Below are 17,468 nucleotides of genomic sequence, written 5' to 3'. Positions count from 1 at the left end.
ATAGTATGTCACACTTATGCAGATAGTGAAATGAGTTGTTTCAGAAAAAGTTCATCCAGTCAAAATGTTTATCACAAAGTATGACTGTAATGCAAGAAACACATGAATTTGCAGCAGGAGGTGAGCACTACTCAACGAAGAATATTCTCCAATTAGTTGGTGCTGTGGTAACTGTCCTGTAAATAACTTCCTGGTCTATCACTTCGTTATTTTGATAAAAGTATAGCAAGTATAATTCCCATTCATAATATGGCCCACTACCTGTAAACTTTCAGGCACATTGGAAGACATTGAGAAAGCTTTTATAGTCAAAGTTGCTTTGTAGTTTACACTTCACTTTTTGGAGCTGGTTTCCTCAAACCAGAGCCTGCAGTGCCATGTCCAAACTTTCTCAACATTTTGTCAGTTTGCTTCCAGTTCCTCGCCCAGCCTTCTTTCCTGATGTGTTTGGATCCTGAATACAGGATCTGGCCATTTTTCACACAATATTGCGTGAAGCTAAATTTTTGAAGGCTGCAATTCATCATCGTGACTGGGGGTTACCAGATTCATAATGCAGCATAGTGGTGTAATGCAATGGTTATCATATAAAACTGATGTGAGGCTTTACATTCAAATCTTTAGTGCAGAGAAACTCTATTATTTCTAAACATAATCAAAAGACACTTACAGTTATTTTTGTTTCAGTTTCACTTTCCAATTGACCTTTCTATTTGCTCTTATTTTTCTTCCTATCATTCTTTTTTTGTGGTTGGAATCTGGCTTTACCACCAGTAATTTGGAGCCAAATGTCAACAAGGTCTGCTCATCAGTTGGTAACAACAGCCCGTGTAGTCTATGTGAGGATAATTTCATTTAATGAATGGCAGCAACAAATCGCAGTTTTCTTTTACCGCTGAAACAGCAATTTTTCTGCTGATAGATATTAATTTTAATCACTGTGAACAAAGTGATCGTGATTTTTGTTCTGCCACAGATTGTTCACTACCGTTGTCTCAAATATCTTGCACATCACGAGTCTGTGGTTAGATTAGAACACGAGTTTAAATTCAGGGCTACCAAACTAGTTGGCTTCTGCGACAGTTGTGGGTCACTTAAAACCAACTGTTGACACAGCATCTTGCGTTTCCATTTCACCTCGCAGCGGCCACTCCCAACATTGGTCTACGTTCACTACCAGCATATGTGAAGAGAGAGACTGGGTTCGTATGTTGCTTATAACTCATGAGAAGTCAGCAGTGGATGTGGCAACATTGTAGTGGCAGGTGACGTATTTCAGTTGTCAAATACTTTTAATTGGACTAAAGTGTCTCGGGTGCACTCCAGGCTATTTTTACCCACTGTTTTATTTCTTCTGCTATCCACAAAGTCATTGCCTTTAGCTACTCTAAATACATCGACTCGTCAACTGTACCGGTTTTACAAAACTTCAGAACAAAAATAATTTTGCATGATGTGTCACTGCCAAGTAACATAGCTTGATGAAACTTGAACTGTGCATAGTATGAATTGTTGCAGAACACTGAAAGAAATAAGCAATGATTGGACAGAAATGGCACTTATTCAAAGACAGTAATTAGATTGAAGTCGCCATGATTCATGATGGTCACCTGGTCATTAAAACAGGCAGGCCATTGTTCTTTTAATAGTGTTTGACATCACCATGGATGGCAGTGCATGTTCTGCAACATGCTCCCATGTTAACCATAACACTATTAAGGAGTTCTTGTGGTAGAGCATTACATTGCTCCACCATCATGGTGAACCACTGTTGGATGATCATTAGTTCAAGTGGATGTGCTGCAATACATCTCCCAAACTCATCCCTTACATTCTCAGTGGAGTTGGAAGTTCAGAGGAATGGGCAGGCCAGTCCATTTTCCAAATATCCTCTTGTTACGAGAGCTCCTCCAACAGTGCTGTTCGATACTGTTGTACAATATCATCCATAAAAATGATGTTTGGGCTAATAGCATCTCTGAAAAGGTGCACATGGAGAATGAGTACAGTTTTACTCTTAACAGTTACTGAGTGTGCAATTTTCGAAGACCTGGAAGTCAGTAAGCCCATTATGCCTTCCCACACCATAACACGTGGACCACTATAACGATCATGTTTGACAGTATTCCTGGATGCGTTACGTTTCCCACTTCTGCCCATATGAAGGTATGTAAAGTGTTGTTTAACATGGTTTGTATTGGTGGTACAGGTGTTCTGGTGTAGGGAGACATGATGTTGCATGATCACAGTGACCTCCAAATCTTTGAACACAGTACGCTAACAGAAATATCATTGTGACACTGTACTAATTCCCCATGCTCGTCTTTTCAGGGGGTGCTTTTGTCCCTGACTTCAATTTTGTGGATGATTTTGTTCAGTAGCATTGAACAGCACTGGTGGAGGAGCCCTTGCATCGAGAGGATATTTGACTAATGGGGTGGCCCATCTAGTATGTGTGCGGGATGTGTTTGAGAGATGTATTGCAGCACGCACCAATGATCATCCAACAGTGGTGACCCACACTGGTAAAGGAATGGAATGCCCTACCACAAGAACTCCTTACCAGTTTTATGGTCAGCATGGGAGCATGTTTCAGAACGTGTGTTACTGTCTGTTATGATCTCAACCCTATAAGAGAACCATGGCGTGCCTTTTTTAATGTCCAGGGAATCATCATGAATCACAGTGACTTCAGTGGAATTATTGTCTTTGAATAAATGTCATTTTTGTTTGTCTCATTGGGTATTTCTTTCATTTACCTTCTGTACTCTACTGTAGCGTTCATTCTACATATGGTGCAGATTTCATCAAGCTATGTTAATAGGCTGTGACATATCATGCAAAAGCAATTTTTGTTCTGGAGATTTGCATACCAGTGTAATTTTGCAAGATCATTGTCAGTTTGTGCTATTTTTGGTTTGTTAATTATATGTTGTTAGTCTTACTGCAATTCATTTTCATGCCTACTTTTTAACTCGTACATCAAAGTTCTTCCATTTGTTTCTAAAGTTTTTCTGCATTACAAGCAAAAGAGAATGCGATTTAGCTATATTATGTCAACCAGAATTCTTCATTTTCTCAGTTGAGGGGATTGAAAAAATTCATTGAGTGCTAAGAACATATTTGGAAGTATGGAAACTCCTTACCTGACACCTTTTTCAATTTTAAATTTGTTACTGCCCACATGAGGCCTAATGAGATTGACATATATGTTCTTCATTTTTCAAGGGTTATTAATACAGATTTCATTGAAACATGACATGAAAAACTTTGTCAGGAATATATGAATTCTAGGCAATGTGGCGATTTGTACACATAGTTCAGTTGTGTAATCTAGTTTGACATAGAAATAATACTGATATGCAAATTCTTGATTGCGCTGTATTTGTTTCTAAATTTAGTTTTTTTTTCCTTTTCCTAATTTTTTTTCTTTATGTGTTTAATTCTAATATTTTTATTTAACTAAATTTATGAAATATTACAAGATTCTGCTGTTACACTGAAGAGCCAGAGAAACTGGTACACTTGCCTGATAATCGTGTACGGCCCCTGCAGGCACTCAGAAGTGCCACAACCTGACGTGGCATGGACTCAACTAATGTCTGAAGTATTGCTGGAGGAGGGAATTGACACCATGAACCCTGTCCGCAGCTCGTGGTCAAGTGACTAGCATTGCTGCCTCTGGATCACGGGGTCCTCAGTTCACTTCCCGGCTGGGTTGGAGATGTTCTGTGCACAGGGACTGGGTGTTTGTGTCGTCGTCGTCGTCGTCGTCGTTATCATCATCATCATCATCATCATCGTCATCATCAGTGACAGTGGCTAGATTGAACTGTGTAAAAAATTGGACTGTGAAAAAATTGGGACTCAGTACAGGTGCTGATTAGCGTGCAGTCGAGTGCCCCACAAACTGAACATCGTCGTCAACCATGAATCCTGCAGGGATGTTCATAAATCCGTAAGAGTATGAGGGGGAGGAGATCTCTTCTGAACAGCACGTTGCAAAGCATCCCAGATATGCTCAATAATGTTTATGTCTGGGGAGTTCTGCGGCCAGTGGACATGTTTAAACTCAGAAGAGTGTCCCTGAAGCCACTGTGTAGCAATTCTGGATGTGTGGGGTGTCGCATTGTGCTGCTGTAACTGCCAAATTCCGTCGGAACGCACAATGGACATAAGTGGATTCAGGTTATCAGACAGGATGCTTATGTATGTGTCACCTGTAAGAGTTGTATCAAGATGTATCAGAGGTCCCATATCGCCCCAACTGCACACGCCCCACACCATACAGAACCTCCCTCAACTTGAACAGTCTGACACACAGGGCGCATGGCTTGATGAGGTTGTCTCCATACTCGAACATGTCCATTCACTCGTTACAATTTGAAACGAGACTCGTCCGACCAGGCAACATGTTTGCAGTCATCAGCAGTCCAGTGTTGGCCTTGATGGGCCCAGGTGAGGTGTAAAGCTTTCCGTTGTGCCATCATCAAGGGTACACAAGTGGGCGCTTCGGCTCCGAAAGCCCATATCGATGAGGTTTCATTGCACGCTGATACTTGTTGATGGCCCAGCACTGAAATCTGCAGCAGTTTGTGGAAGGGCTGTGCTTCTGTCACATTCAATGATTCTCTTTAGTAGTTATTTGTCCCATTCTTGCTGGATCTTTTCCCAGCCACTGCAATGTCAGAGATTTGATGTTTTACCAGATTTCTGATGCTCACGGTGCGCCGACTAGAACACCCTGTTTAAACTCATTCAAATCTTGATACCCTGCCATTGTAGCAGCAGTAACCAATCTAACAACTGCACCAGACACTTGTCGTCTTAGATAGATGTTGCCGACTATAGCACCATATTGTTCCTGTTTACATATCTCTGTCTTTGAAAATGGATACCTATACCAGTTTCGTTGGCACTTCAGTATAATAGCTGTACATGGTGCAATTGAAGAATTTTGTTAATGTTCTCAGAAAATAGAGAAAACAAAAGTTACAAAGAAAGTATCTTTACTGGCCTTCAAAGTAATCACCATTACATAGAACATGCTTTTGACATTGATTGTAAAGCTGTTGGAAACTGTCAGCAAATGCTTTTTATGGAATCACTAGCAGCACTGTTGTCATGTATGTGGGCAATTGTGCTTATAATGTCTTTGGTAATCTCCAACTGTGACAAAGGTTAAGGCCAAAAATTTAGATGTGAGGGAGTGATTCTTTTCGGCGTGCCTGTCTGTGGCTCAGCGATCATCTTCATTTTGAGTTGATACCTATTCTCATTACTACTGATATTATCAGAGTATTTGTGCAAGTTATCTGTTGCATGGAGTGATCAACACGGCCTCATTTCATCAAGATGGTGTCTGTGACAAGTGAATTGCTGGCCACACGAATGGGCTTCCATGACGGGCCAAAAATGGAGGCCATTTCTTTGGCTATCTCTTAAGGGATCGGGCCAACCAATCTGAAGCCCATCATTTCCCACTAATGTGCAGGCCCTGCCCATCGGATCTAGTCTCATTGATCTGCCTGCAGTCCGGGTCTGTTTGTATATGGCATAATGCGGTGGATTTTCGTGTTTTATCCAAGGACCCAGAACTGCGGTGCTCCTCGGCAGGCCAGAGGCCACTGGTGATGGATTTCAGGAATTGCAACTGTCTTACCGCAAGTACATTGTACAGTGTAGCATTTTTCAGACTCATTTATTCTAGTACATTTTAGCACTTTGGAAATAGGTCATATATTAGAAAGTATGGACAATAAGAAGAAGAAAATTGTCAGTTGTTGGTGGTTTGTACGCTATGTACTCATATATGTCTCGAAAGAAAAATCACACAATACCTGTAAAATAATAGACATAAAACAATGACTAAGAACAGACAATAATGAACATAGTAGAACTGACATTTTTTTTGGTGGTCACCTATAGTGTTGGTTTGCACAACTCTTCCCCTTTACCCTGCCTTATACACTTCTTTCAAGAGGCCTACTTTTTTCTGAGGTTATTTCTGAAATCAGTGGAGGTATTTTAAATCTGTCTTCAGACTCCAAGGAAACAAGTTTTTTTTTTTTTTTTTTTTTTGGTCAGAAATGTGTTTCGTTTTATTGAAATAAAATGACAACAGTGGTCTTAATGAAACACACATACCATTTGACTTGCTTTCCCCATCTAAAAACAGTTCATTACAAAAGATTTTGACATTAGTACTTAAGATTTTTGCTCACACGGGCCAGAAATCTACCATGGGGCCCCAACCTTCGCAGCATCTTTTCCCTTCCATGCTGCATGTTTATCCTCTTGCTATTCTTTTTCCTGTCCCATGGGGAACATGTCTGGGGTGTTTTTGGGAATGTCCTGCACTGACTGTAGCTGACATAAGAATAGTCTCACCACTGTTTTTCATTCCTTTTTCCTTTCTTCGTTCACCTTATCGTATCCTTCCTCTGCTTTGCTGTGTGAGTCTCCTCTTTTTTCTTGTTCCTCCCTGTGCGCTCCTGAAGGCCAGCCCATGTGTCTGACGTGTAACAGGTGACTAGGTAATGCATAATTCCCAGCCCGGGGTCGACAGGTAGGGTTTGCACATACCCCCTGGTACAGGCCAGGTTCAGGGAGGTGTGATTGCCTGAGCTGTTACCTTCCCAAATTGCCAATTGGTTCCTCTGTCAGGTGTTCAGGTGGTGTTGACCTGAGGTGTGAACAGTCATTAAGGCAGGTGCACCTCCTTGTGAAGGGGGCTCCTGTTGGAAGGAGCCTGCCATCGGAGACACTGGCAATCATGGGGATTTTCTCGCAATGAGCCAATCATCTTCACACTCAAAATCTACAAAATATAAACGGAATGAGGCCAACAGTTCAAAGATCCTCCCAGCTGCACCCCAGTTCCTCGTGGTTTCAACTACTGAAGACGGTCAGTCCTTCACCACGGTAAATCCATTTATTATTCAGAAACGTGTTGATGCAGTTGCTGGCCCTGTGATATCCTGTTGTCGTTTACAGAATGGGACTTCACTTTTGGAGACAACTTCTGATTCTCAAGCACAACTGCTTGCTGCTTTGCTTCTCCACGGCTATCCTGTTCGTGTTGAGACTCATAGAACTCTGAATTCTTCCCATTGTGCTATTTACACAAGGCTGCTCTATGATCTGACAGAGGCCGAAATCCAAATGTACCTCTCTGATCAGGGTGTCATTGCCATCCATGGGATGATGGGAAAGGTAGATGCCTCCTTAGTTCCCATGTGCACTTTCTTCCTAACCTTTGATCAAGAGGTGCTTCTGTCCAAGTATAAAGCATGCTATGAGGTTCTCACAGTTCAAGCATACATTCTGAATCTGAAGCACTGCTACCAGTGTCATAGTTTCAACCACACTTCAATGCCTTGTCGACACCTGGCCAAATTTGTAACCTGTGGTAGGGATGCGCATGAGGGCGACTGTCTGCCTTCTTTTCCCTGCTGTATCAACTGCAAAGGGTGACCATCCACATCCTCTTGAGATTGTCCCATGTATCTTTATGAGTGTGGTAAAGGAGAAAGTTCCTTACACCGTTGCTCACAAGTTATTGGCTAGTCACGTACCCTGCGTTCTACCACCTGGCCCTTATAGTACTGTTCTTGTTAAATCTCACTCCATGAAGGGCATGGCCACGCAGACTTGGCGACCTCAAATTCAGCTCTGGGGTTGTGAAAGCACCCAGTGTTATGGTAGCATCGCAGTCCCCTTGTCCAGCTGTGCAACACGCCATCAAACTCTAGCCTCACAGAGCGAAATCACCAGCTGCACAATGAATAGGCTGGAAAGGACAGGAGGAATACTCCCGTGAAGACTTCCTGTATCCCTCCAGCCAACCAGCACTTGAGTCTTTCTCTGTTAATCAGAAAGGCTCGAAGAAGTCCAACAAAGGCAAACGGTCTTCCCCTTTGCTGACTCGAAGATCTTCTTCGACGGTGTCGTCACGTGATAACTTCGCCTGACCAGTCTCTTTGTCGTCGGTGTGCACCACCAACCTTTTTTCTGCGTTGGACTCCACAGGCCGACAGCAGAATGAAGCGAACAGTTCTGTGGACCACATTGAGCAGGACCCTCCTGCCTCTCTTCCCTGTAGCAGCGAGTCTTCACAGGCTGGCACTCAGCAGCTGCCGAGATGACACCCCTTTATTTTTTTCCTCATCGTGATTCTCCTCCAATGGAATGTTCGCGGCCTTCGATCCCACAAAGAGGATTTACGGCTGTTTTTAGAATCACAGTGTCCCCTTGTACGCTGCTTTCAGGAAACAAAATTGTGTCGTCACGACTGCTTTGAGCTTTCGCATTTCTTCCTGGTCCATTGTGACCTTCTGAACGAGCTGGGATTCCATCTCATGGAGGAGTCATGCTGCTCATAAGGGATGACGTTCATAATCAACCCATCTCCCTGATGACCCGTCTTCCAGCTGTTGGAGTTCGCCTTTTCTTTCCTCAGTTGACCTTCTCCCTTTGTATCATTTACATCCCTCCATCATTCGATGTCACCAGGGCCGACTTCCTCCAGCGTATTGGGCTAGCACCTCATCCATTTCTGCTGCCTGGTGACTTTAAAGCTCACCATCCCATTTGGGGTTTTTCCAGAACCTGTCCGAGAGGTGCCCTCTTGGCTGACTTTCTGCATTAACACAGGAGCACCCAGGTTCCTTTGAGACTCCTCACGCACCTGTTCCCATTTGTACCTATTCTTCTGCACTGCACATTTTGCCCATTGTCTTGAGTGGTCCGTTCTGACACATACTCGAGCGACCTTTTCTTATGTGCTATCCATTTGCTGACTCCTACCCCACCTGCACGCATACCCAAATGACGGCTAGCTAAGGTCGACTGGAGGCTTTAATCCTCCAGGGTGATTTTGATGAACATTGTTTCCCCCACCAACTTTACATCTTGGGTCTGTTGCTCTTCCATTCAATTAAACTATGAAATTCCTGTGACTCCTGCGCATAGGAAGCACTATTAGTCCTCTCATGTCTTACCTGGCAGTCCACTGTACGCAGTCCCTCAGTGTCCTATGTTTTCTAATGGTACTTCCTGGGGTGCATATCGAACCACCACCTCCGTTTGTACTAGCGCATTGGACGTTCGAAAATAGACAGTGGGTGCTTTGTTTACGCATCTGAACGTCCATCCCTCTTACACTGTCTCAATACTATCTATGAGCCTGCATTTGGCCACTGGCACCTTTTACACTAGTTTGGTCGTGAGTCTGTATGCAGAAGCTGCCGAACTTCTGCTGTCCTACTGCCGTGACTCTCTCCTCAGCAGGTATGCATGCCATTTGTCTGCCATGCGTGACTCCCCATCCTATGTCTCCTTCTTCGATGACTCCTTTGATCGCCTGTACGGAGCGCATCACTCTTCTCTGTTACCTCCTGGAGTTCGCTTTCAGCTGTTGCTTCGGCTTCACATTCTCTGCAACCCTTCACCACCTTGGATTCATGCGTTGGCTCATGTTCACCTTGCCCTTCATTCGCTTCCTAGGCACACTAAAACAGTCTCATTCTATTGTCTTCAGTTTCACAACTTTCCAACGGAATTTCGCAATAGTACCTTTGTGTACACTGATGGCTCTTAGGCTGACTGTGGTGTCGGGTGTGCCTTCATCGTTGGCGCTGATGTTTTTCAGTTTCCACTTCCGGCAAACTGTTCAGTATTTGCAGCAGAGCTCTTCGCCCTGTATCAGGCCACCGAGTGCATCTGGTGACATAGGCTTTTCATTTGTGTCATCTGCTCACTCACTCTCGGCACCCTTCAAATCCTCTGTGCACTGTACAATGTCCATCCCTTAGTGCAATGGGTGCAGGAAAGCTTTCATTTGCTCACCCTTGATGGAGTCACTCTGATGTGGATTCCTGGTCATGTCAGTCTGACAGGAAACGAGGATGCTGATGCTGCTGCTGCTGCCAAGACTGCAGTCCTTGTACTTCATCGCACTAGTTCTTACATTCACTGTGACTATCTTCAGTGTTGCTGTCTGTCAGAAAGTGGTGTCACTTTGGTATTGCTACTGGTCCTCCCTTTATGGGAACAAGCACCAGGTTATTAAGCCTCTCCCAGCATCTTGGAAGACCACCTCTCAGCTCTCCTGCTGTGAGGAACTCGTTTTAACTAGGTTGCGTATTGGGCACTGTCTTTTTAGCAGTCACCATTTGTTAAGTGGTGCTGCCCCACGCATTTGTGCACATTGCGACCAACTTTTTACTGTTCACCATTTCCTGACAGAATGCCCCATCCCCTTTTTTTTTTAACCGTTTATTTGTATTTTTGTCACCAAATGTGCTTTGTTTTATTGAAGTAAACTAACATCAGTGGTCTTAATGAAACGCACACACCATTTGGCTTGCTTTCTCCATCTGAAAGCGGTTCAGTACAACAGGCGTTGATGTTAGTACTTAATATTTTTTCTCACATCAGGAAACGCCATCTGCTTGCAAGTTTATTCTCCCCTTCCCCCACTATTGTTTCATGAACTGTAGCTGCAAAGACAGATTAACTTACCCTTGAGATCTCAATTTATCAGGGAAAATTTCTAAAATTTGTCTGGAAATCAGTGAAATATCAGGGAATTTCACTTAGGGAAAATTGTGGTAACCCTGTGAGACTGGGGTGCTTCAAGCAATCCCACAAGAAAAGTTTACTGACAGTAGGCTTAACAAAATGTGTCAGATGTGTGCTGTAGCTCACTGTGATTACTTTGAGAGCCAGTAAAGGTATTACATTCATAACCCTCACTTCATTTATTTTTGAGACCAATTACTGAACTTCTCAGACACTCTCTGTACATCGCAGTATGTTAGGAAATATAGTGTTCTTCATTGGAAGTTGAAATACAAGACAAATAGTATTGCAAGGAGGTGGAGCACACACATTCCGGTTATAATGTGAAGAGTTCCCTTTAAATTTGATTTCCTTTCCTTCATCTTTGTATCAGTTTTTCTATCTCCTTCTTTTCTTTCTTTTGCTATCTCCAGGTGAACTACACAGCAGGTCTGACATGTAGTATCTAAAATTATTTGATTGCATTGTGAACATTGCAAATGGCTGCATAGGTTTAAATGTGAACATTTTTGGTTAGGCTGTACAGTGACTGTTGTTGGTGTCAAATAAAACAGGTTCACTCTTACAGGTCAAAGTTTATTTCTACAGCAAATTCTGAGAGGTTTAAACCTTCAAGTTGGATTTATGTTTCTTAATACAGTATCTATGTGTTGTGTTAGACCTTTTGGATAATCTGTGACACTGTCTCTGGTAGTTACACACTCTTTAAACACTGAAGGGAATAACAAGAAAGTAAAAGCAGCTTGTGACCACTGGAGATAGTGCCACAGGTTACCCCAAACTGTTTAACACAACACATACATGCCATCTTAGTTCACATAGATTGACCCCCCCCCCCCCCTCTCTCTCTCTCTCTCTCTCTCTCTCTCTCTCTCTCTCTCTCTCTCTCTCTCTCTCTCTCTCTCTCTCCCCCCCCCCCCCCTCCCTCCCTCCCTCCCTCCCTTCCTCCCCCCCCTCCTCCTCACTAACCCCCCCCCCTCCAGTACTACTCTTGGCCCTTTTTAAGGAACAGCAAAACAGGTCAGATATGAGATTTGTGAGATATTCCTCAACTCTGGCACGAAGGGCAGGATTTTTTTTTGAAGTGTGTCATCACATGTGGTGTCATTAAACTCCAGAATCTGAAACTGCAGGTAAGGAGTGGCAAAGAAAGGATGAAGTCTGTCAAGTGATGGTTAAAACATGTCTCTCAGCCGAAAAAGTTCTCGCGACTGTGTTTTTTGACTACAGATGAGTGCTGTTCATTGACTTTCTTCCCAACTGATGTGCAGTTAATGTAGTTTGCTACTGACAGTTGTTAACATTAGCAAAAGCCGCTTACTGGAACAAAAGATGAGGAATGCGCATCAGGAATGTCATCCTTCTCCATAAATCCTACGATTTGTACGGTGAGTTAGACAAGGGAGAAACTGGAGGACAGGCACGGGGAAACACTCGACCACCCTCCCTATAGTCCAGATTTGTCTCCTCCCCCCTCCCCCCCCCCCCTCCCCCCCGAATTATTTTTTGTTTGTGTCCATGAAAGAATCACTTGGTGGGAAACAATGAAGATGTTGAGGAGCGTGTGCACTATTGGTTGATGAAGCACTAGCAAACTTCTTATGAACAAGGAATGCTCAAGTTTCCTAATTGTTGGCTAATGTGTGTATAGCGAGCATGAGCTATGAAGAGACATGTTGATTGTTCACTCAAGATATAATGAAAGATTAAAGTGTCCAACACTGACTATCAAAACTATTTGTCTGGAAATTATGCCACTGTTTGTCTGGATGCTTCACTAGCAAACATGACAGCTACTGCTTGATTGTGATGGTCCTGCATCAGCTTCTCTTCTCAAGTGTTTACACTCACCAGGTACCACAAAATTATAGAAGTGCAATGTGTTACTCAAGCCAACTGAATAGTATCAGCATTACGCAAAAACGACATTTCGTTTTTAAAATTAAAATGTTATTTTTTCTATTCAAATGGTATGCAAACTAATTTCAGAATGATTATTTTCAAAAAGTGATTGCGAGCAACATTACGCTGTTGTCATGTGCTCTGGGCCCACTGTGGCTCCTCCATAAGGAGCGCTGATGCCCAACCTTTTCCTATTCATAGATCCTCCATATATTCCTTCCACCTTCAGTTTTTAATTCTTTGTTTAATACTGCCGTACCATCTGAGCTCTTAATATTCACACAGCTGCTCCTCTTTTCTACAAAGCTCACTCTGATTTTACTAAAGGTGGGATCTATCTTTCCCCTAGTCATTCATATTTTTCAGGGTGACTACAACCCAGGACAACCGGGAGATACGAGAAAAACCCGAGAATTTTTTCATCCCGGAAAAACCCGGAAATTTTTTAGAATTCCAGGAAATTTTCATTGTTTTAGTTTTCAGTTAAATTTTTGTGATCAACCCTTAAGTTGCAAGGAAATGCACCCTATACAAAACACAGTGCTCACACAAGCATCTGCCTACAGCAAAGTGTGTCAAAGGCTTCAGCAAGACTGCAATGCTTCATAACAACAAATTGCCTCCAATGAGTGTGACATGACAACTGTTTCCATTAGATCCGTTTGAGCAGTTGTGGGTGGGCTCTTAACGCATGCGCCGTTGAATCACATATGAGTAGTTTCTCCCACTTCTGGCTACAGATGTGTGGCTGGGCACCATTATCTAGTATTGCCCCGATTCGGAAATATCGTAGATCCAGGGCTGATGCACAGAGCAGTCTGTTGTGGGGAGGTGGGTAATCTCCACGTGACCTGTGCTTACGTATTTTGCTGTTTCCTTTTCATTTATTGTTCTCACATTAAATGGAAACAAAATGGATTTCTGTTTCTGGGATCTATCAAATGAATTAAAATACATTCGCACAATTGCGGAAGGCTAAAATATGTTCTTAGTTTCAGATTTTATTTCCACCTTTCTGACAGTCTAGCATTAATCGCCTTGCAGAACAGTGAAGTTATTTTTGTCGGTTTGCTAAAGATATTTGGCTTTTATTAGTCTTTCCGCTGAGGCAGTCAATATATTTGAAATGGAGCGTTTAATTTCACGCTATTGACCAGTTTCAACTGGTTGCTGCATTTCAGGTGCACATTTTCCATCACCATTATGCCATAATAAAGAACCAAACATGAGATAATACAGTACTGGTACTCCCAAGAAAATTTACATCCAAACCTGGACATACAAATGTGCACTTAAGCCGAATTATGCATTTTAGTGCGGTTCACGAAATTCCAATGCTCTTGAAGTATCCTCTGATGTCTTGTTTCTTTTATGACATAATGTAAGATCTTTTAATGTTTTACATACGAGCTTCCTGTGTCATCGTAGCTGTGAAAACTCAGTGACACCTGTTGTCTGGCGATCTCTGGCAACTGCTGAAACGAACCAATTTGTAACAGGTCGTGGGAAAATATTGCGAATGGTGGTTTGAGAAGCATTACTTTCAAAGAAAATTCTTTTCACACAAGGTGAACTATGTGTAAGAGTGTACAATGAATTTCTTAAATCACAGAGCATTTGATTCTCATTTAAAACTCAGCTCCTTGAGGACGACCATTTAGAAGATCAGACATTCACATCGTTCTTTAAAATTTTACTGGCACATTTGTGTGATGTATCTTAAAGTGTAACATGCGCAAAAAAGATAAACATTGTAGTGGAAGTTTAGCTTCTCTTGCAGGTTATTAATCTAAGAGGCCAATATTATATGTGAAAGCTTTGCTTTTCTTGTAACACCATGGATATTAATTTAAACCATAAACTTTTCCCATTTGTGTGTTTGTGCTACTGAACAATGATGTTACTATTGGCTGACTGCATCATGTGTCCTATGCTCTGAATATCCGCTGTCATCTGCTGGCAAGATCACGTGACATGAGCTACGACTGGCTGCCCATCACAATCTCGATTTCAATGCTTCGGAAAGTAACATGCTGTGTTTCGTGGAATTCGAATTTATACTGTCGGCGTACGAAAAAATGCAGCCTACACGTTGCTGCACATCACAGATCTTTCAAAAACGTGCCCCCACCCCCTGTTTCGTTTTATAAAGTGCTGCGAAATTCTACACCAGTGTATAAAACCATAGCGATTCAAAACCATAGCGATTCGATGGTTGATAAGTTTTACATTTCCGAGGAAAAGTATACTGTCACTTAACACGGAAAAAGTGTATTTTCACCCGGTTTTGAAAAAGGATATTTTTAACATGGTGATCCGGAATTTTTTTTTTTTCCGTATCTGCATATACAACCAGTTTACACAAAACGTTGGTCATACTGCTGCAGTGTGTCTGCAGTCGAACAAAAATTTTTGTCCATTGTTTTACTTTCTGAATTAAAAACCAACTGAGTGTAGAAGACAAAGAACAGAGGTCTCTGAACCAGAATAATTAGTTTTTTTCACAAAAGTTACTCAGTATTTTTCTAGCTGTCAATCACTGTCCTCTGTCATCTTATCGAAGTACAATTCTAAGCCCTAACTTTTTGTCAGAATTGCAAAATTCCTAAATTTCAGTTTTCATTTACATCCATTTCTTGGGGAATAAAAGCACGTGCTCACATCTAGAGATTCTGCCAATGTCACTGCACTGTTAATATAGAATGCAGTCGATTTGGAAATATCACGAGGTTATGTTGTCATTTGATAAACTTCCACAAAATTTGTAAGGGACTGACCACTCCGGTATTTGATGATTTCTTTCATTGTGTGTGTGTGTGTGTGTGTGTGTGTGTGTGTGTGTGTGTGTGTGTGGGTGGGTGTGTGGGTGTTTTTTTAGTTAGTTACTGTTTTTCGCTTGGTTTGCTTCAGGCAGTCCAATACATTTCACCATTTTGCTTTGACCCGGAGCATCAGATAGTAAACATTGTGTGCTCTACATGATTAGGTATGTACAAGTGATCATGTCCTTTTCATGCAGTTTTTGCTGGCATGAAGATGGCGTATAAGTGGCAATGATATTGTAGATGGACTTTATTAGGATACTGATGGTGCGTCTCCTGATCAGTGAGCAACAATAATCTCTTCCTCTGTGCGAGCCAGAGAATTGAAAGTTAGCAGCAAAGAAGAGATTTATGACAAAATGTGGTTTGTTGCTTGCAAATGGAATATTTCTTGTGATGGGTATGGTGATCTTACCAAATTTCCATACTCCATTAGGAAATGGTGATCCAGATTCATCATCAGTCTTTGGTCCACATTATATTTTGAATATTACCAGCTGTAATGCTATGCCCAACCTCATTCGTGAAATTGTTACTGCAACAAATAAGTGTCCAGCACAATAAAAACTGAAAGTATCTCCACTAACAAAACATTTAAGATGGCACTTATGGAGAGATGTTTCATTGGATGATATGAAGGTATATCTTGGCATAATACTGAACTCTGCTCTGATTAAAAAGTGGAATTAGGTCACTATTTCACTATAGATCGACTGGACAGAGCACATTTCCTCTTCATGGGTATTTCCTCTTGCCTCTGGTTTTTCCTGCTCTCTACTAAACCTGATTCTCACCGAAATTGAAGTCAGAGTTGGCTATAAATGTGGGTGAAAAAGTTAAAAGTTTCCACCTTTATGACTTTATTGCTATTTGACTTCAAATGAGAAGGCTGCTGTTACAGTTCTTATTACCTCCATTACGAAGCAACTATCCCAGAACTCGGAATCAGTTTGTAGCTTGCATACCTATCAGCTTCCAGGGCAACAGAAACTTGATTTTCAATATTTTGCATCATTATTGACAGAATTTAAAAATTTTAAATGTTGTCATAATCTGCTTATTAAGAGGCATAATCTTATGTTTAAAAGTTTAGAATGGTAAGTCAAGTATTAAGTTATAAAACTGTGTGTTTATCTGGAGGCAGCAAGGCAACATTAACTGACAGCAAGCAATAATTTTTCTCGCTGGTAACCTCCACAAACCGATGAAAGTAAAAACGTTCAGTACTTACTACATTTTCACTGTTCATGCAGTAAAACTTTAGCATCTGACATAACATTTTAATTTATTACTTCTTTACTACCAAGGAGGATCAAAAAGTATACACAATAATTTTTTTTCACTCTTGGTATTGCAGCTGGAGTGTTGATATTTCCAAATGATATAGTTTGAAGTTTGTGCTACAGAGGGCGGTCTGTTTTCATGTGCAGCTATAGCAAGAGAAACCTGAACTACAAAGTTAACATGTTACTGTCATCAACTTGGGAGGAGCAGGAAAGTGTAGCTCAGTATTTGTGGGCCAAAGGGCGTAAACTGAGTGAAATTAAGAGAGAATGCATGGTGTGTTTGGGGACATAGTGTCTCCAAGAGGGTCGTATGGACCTTAGTGATTAGCCATGCTCCAGGTGGCTGGTAACAGCTGCAACCCCACAGAATGTTGGAGCCATTGAGGCAGCAGTTTTGAGCGATAAGTGTGTGCAACTGCGAACCTTATTGCAGCATTTCAACATTTCCAGTGGTGCATTGTACTGTATTGTCCACGACACATTGAAATTTCATAAAGTTAATGCTTGCTGGGAGCCTAAGAACCTGACAGACAACCATAAGGACGAGTGAATGATGACAGGCTTCGATTACTTAACATATTACACTACAGAAAGATATGACTTTCTGAAAGGAATAGTCATTGGTGATGAGTCATAGATGCACCACAACATTCCCGAAACCAAGCAGGCCTCTATGGCGTGGAAACATGCAGGTTCCCCAGTACGAAAAAAATTCAGACCGATCCAATCTGCTAGGAAAGTGCTTGTGCAATTGCTCTCGGATATGCATGGTGTGTTACTGGTGGACTTTGTTGAATACAGGACCACAATAATGCTGATGGTATCAGTCTTCTTCATGACAGTGCTCAAATCCATGTTGGTGCTCCTGTTCGTG

At 41.9% G+C, this 17,468-nt stretch overlaps 1 protein-coding gene across 9 annotated transcripts in view; it reads left to right on the top strand.

The window, feature by feature from the left end:
• The window catches only part of LOC124621900 (cleavage and polyadenylation specificity factor subunit 6), a 180,384-nt gene that overhangs the window by 112,415 nt on the left and 50,501 nt on the right, over positions 1 to 17,468 (top strand). The window lies entirely within an intron of this gene.

The sequence above is a fragment of the Schistocerca americana genome, chromosome 7 (assembly GCF_021461395.2).
Source record: "Schistocerca americana isolate TAMUIC-IGC-003095 chromosome 7, iqSchAmer2.1, whole genome shotgun sequence".
NCBI lineage: Eukaryota > Metazoa > Arthropoda > Insecta > Orthoptera > Acrididae > Schistocerca > Schistocerca americana.
Note: the sequence above shows the minus strand (reverse complement) of the source record. Positions and strands in the feature narration are given on the sequence as shown.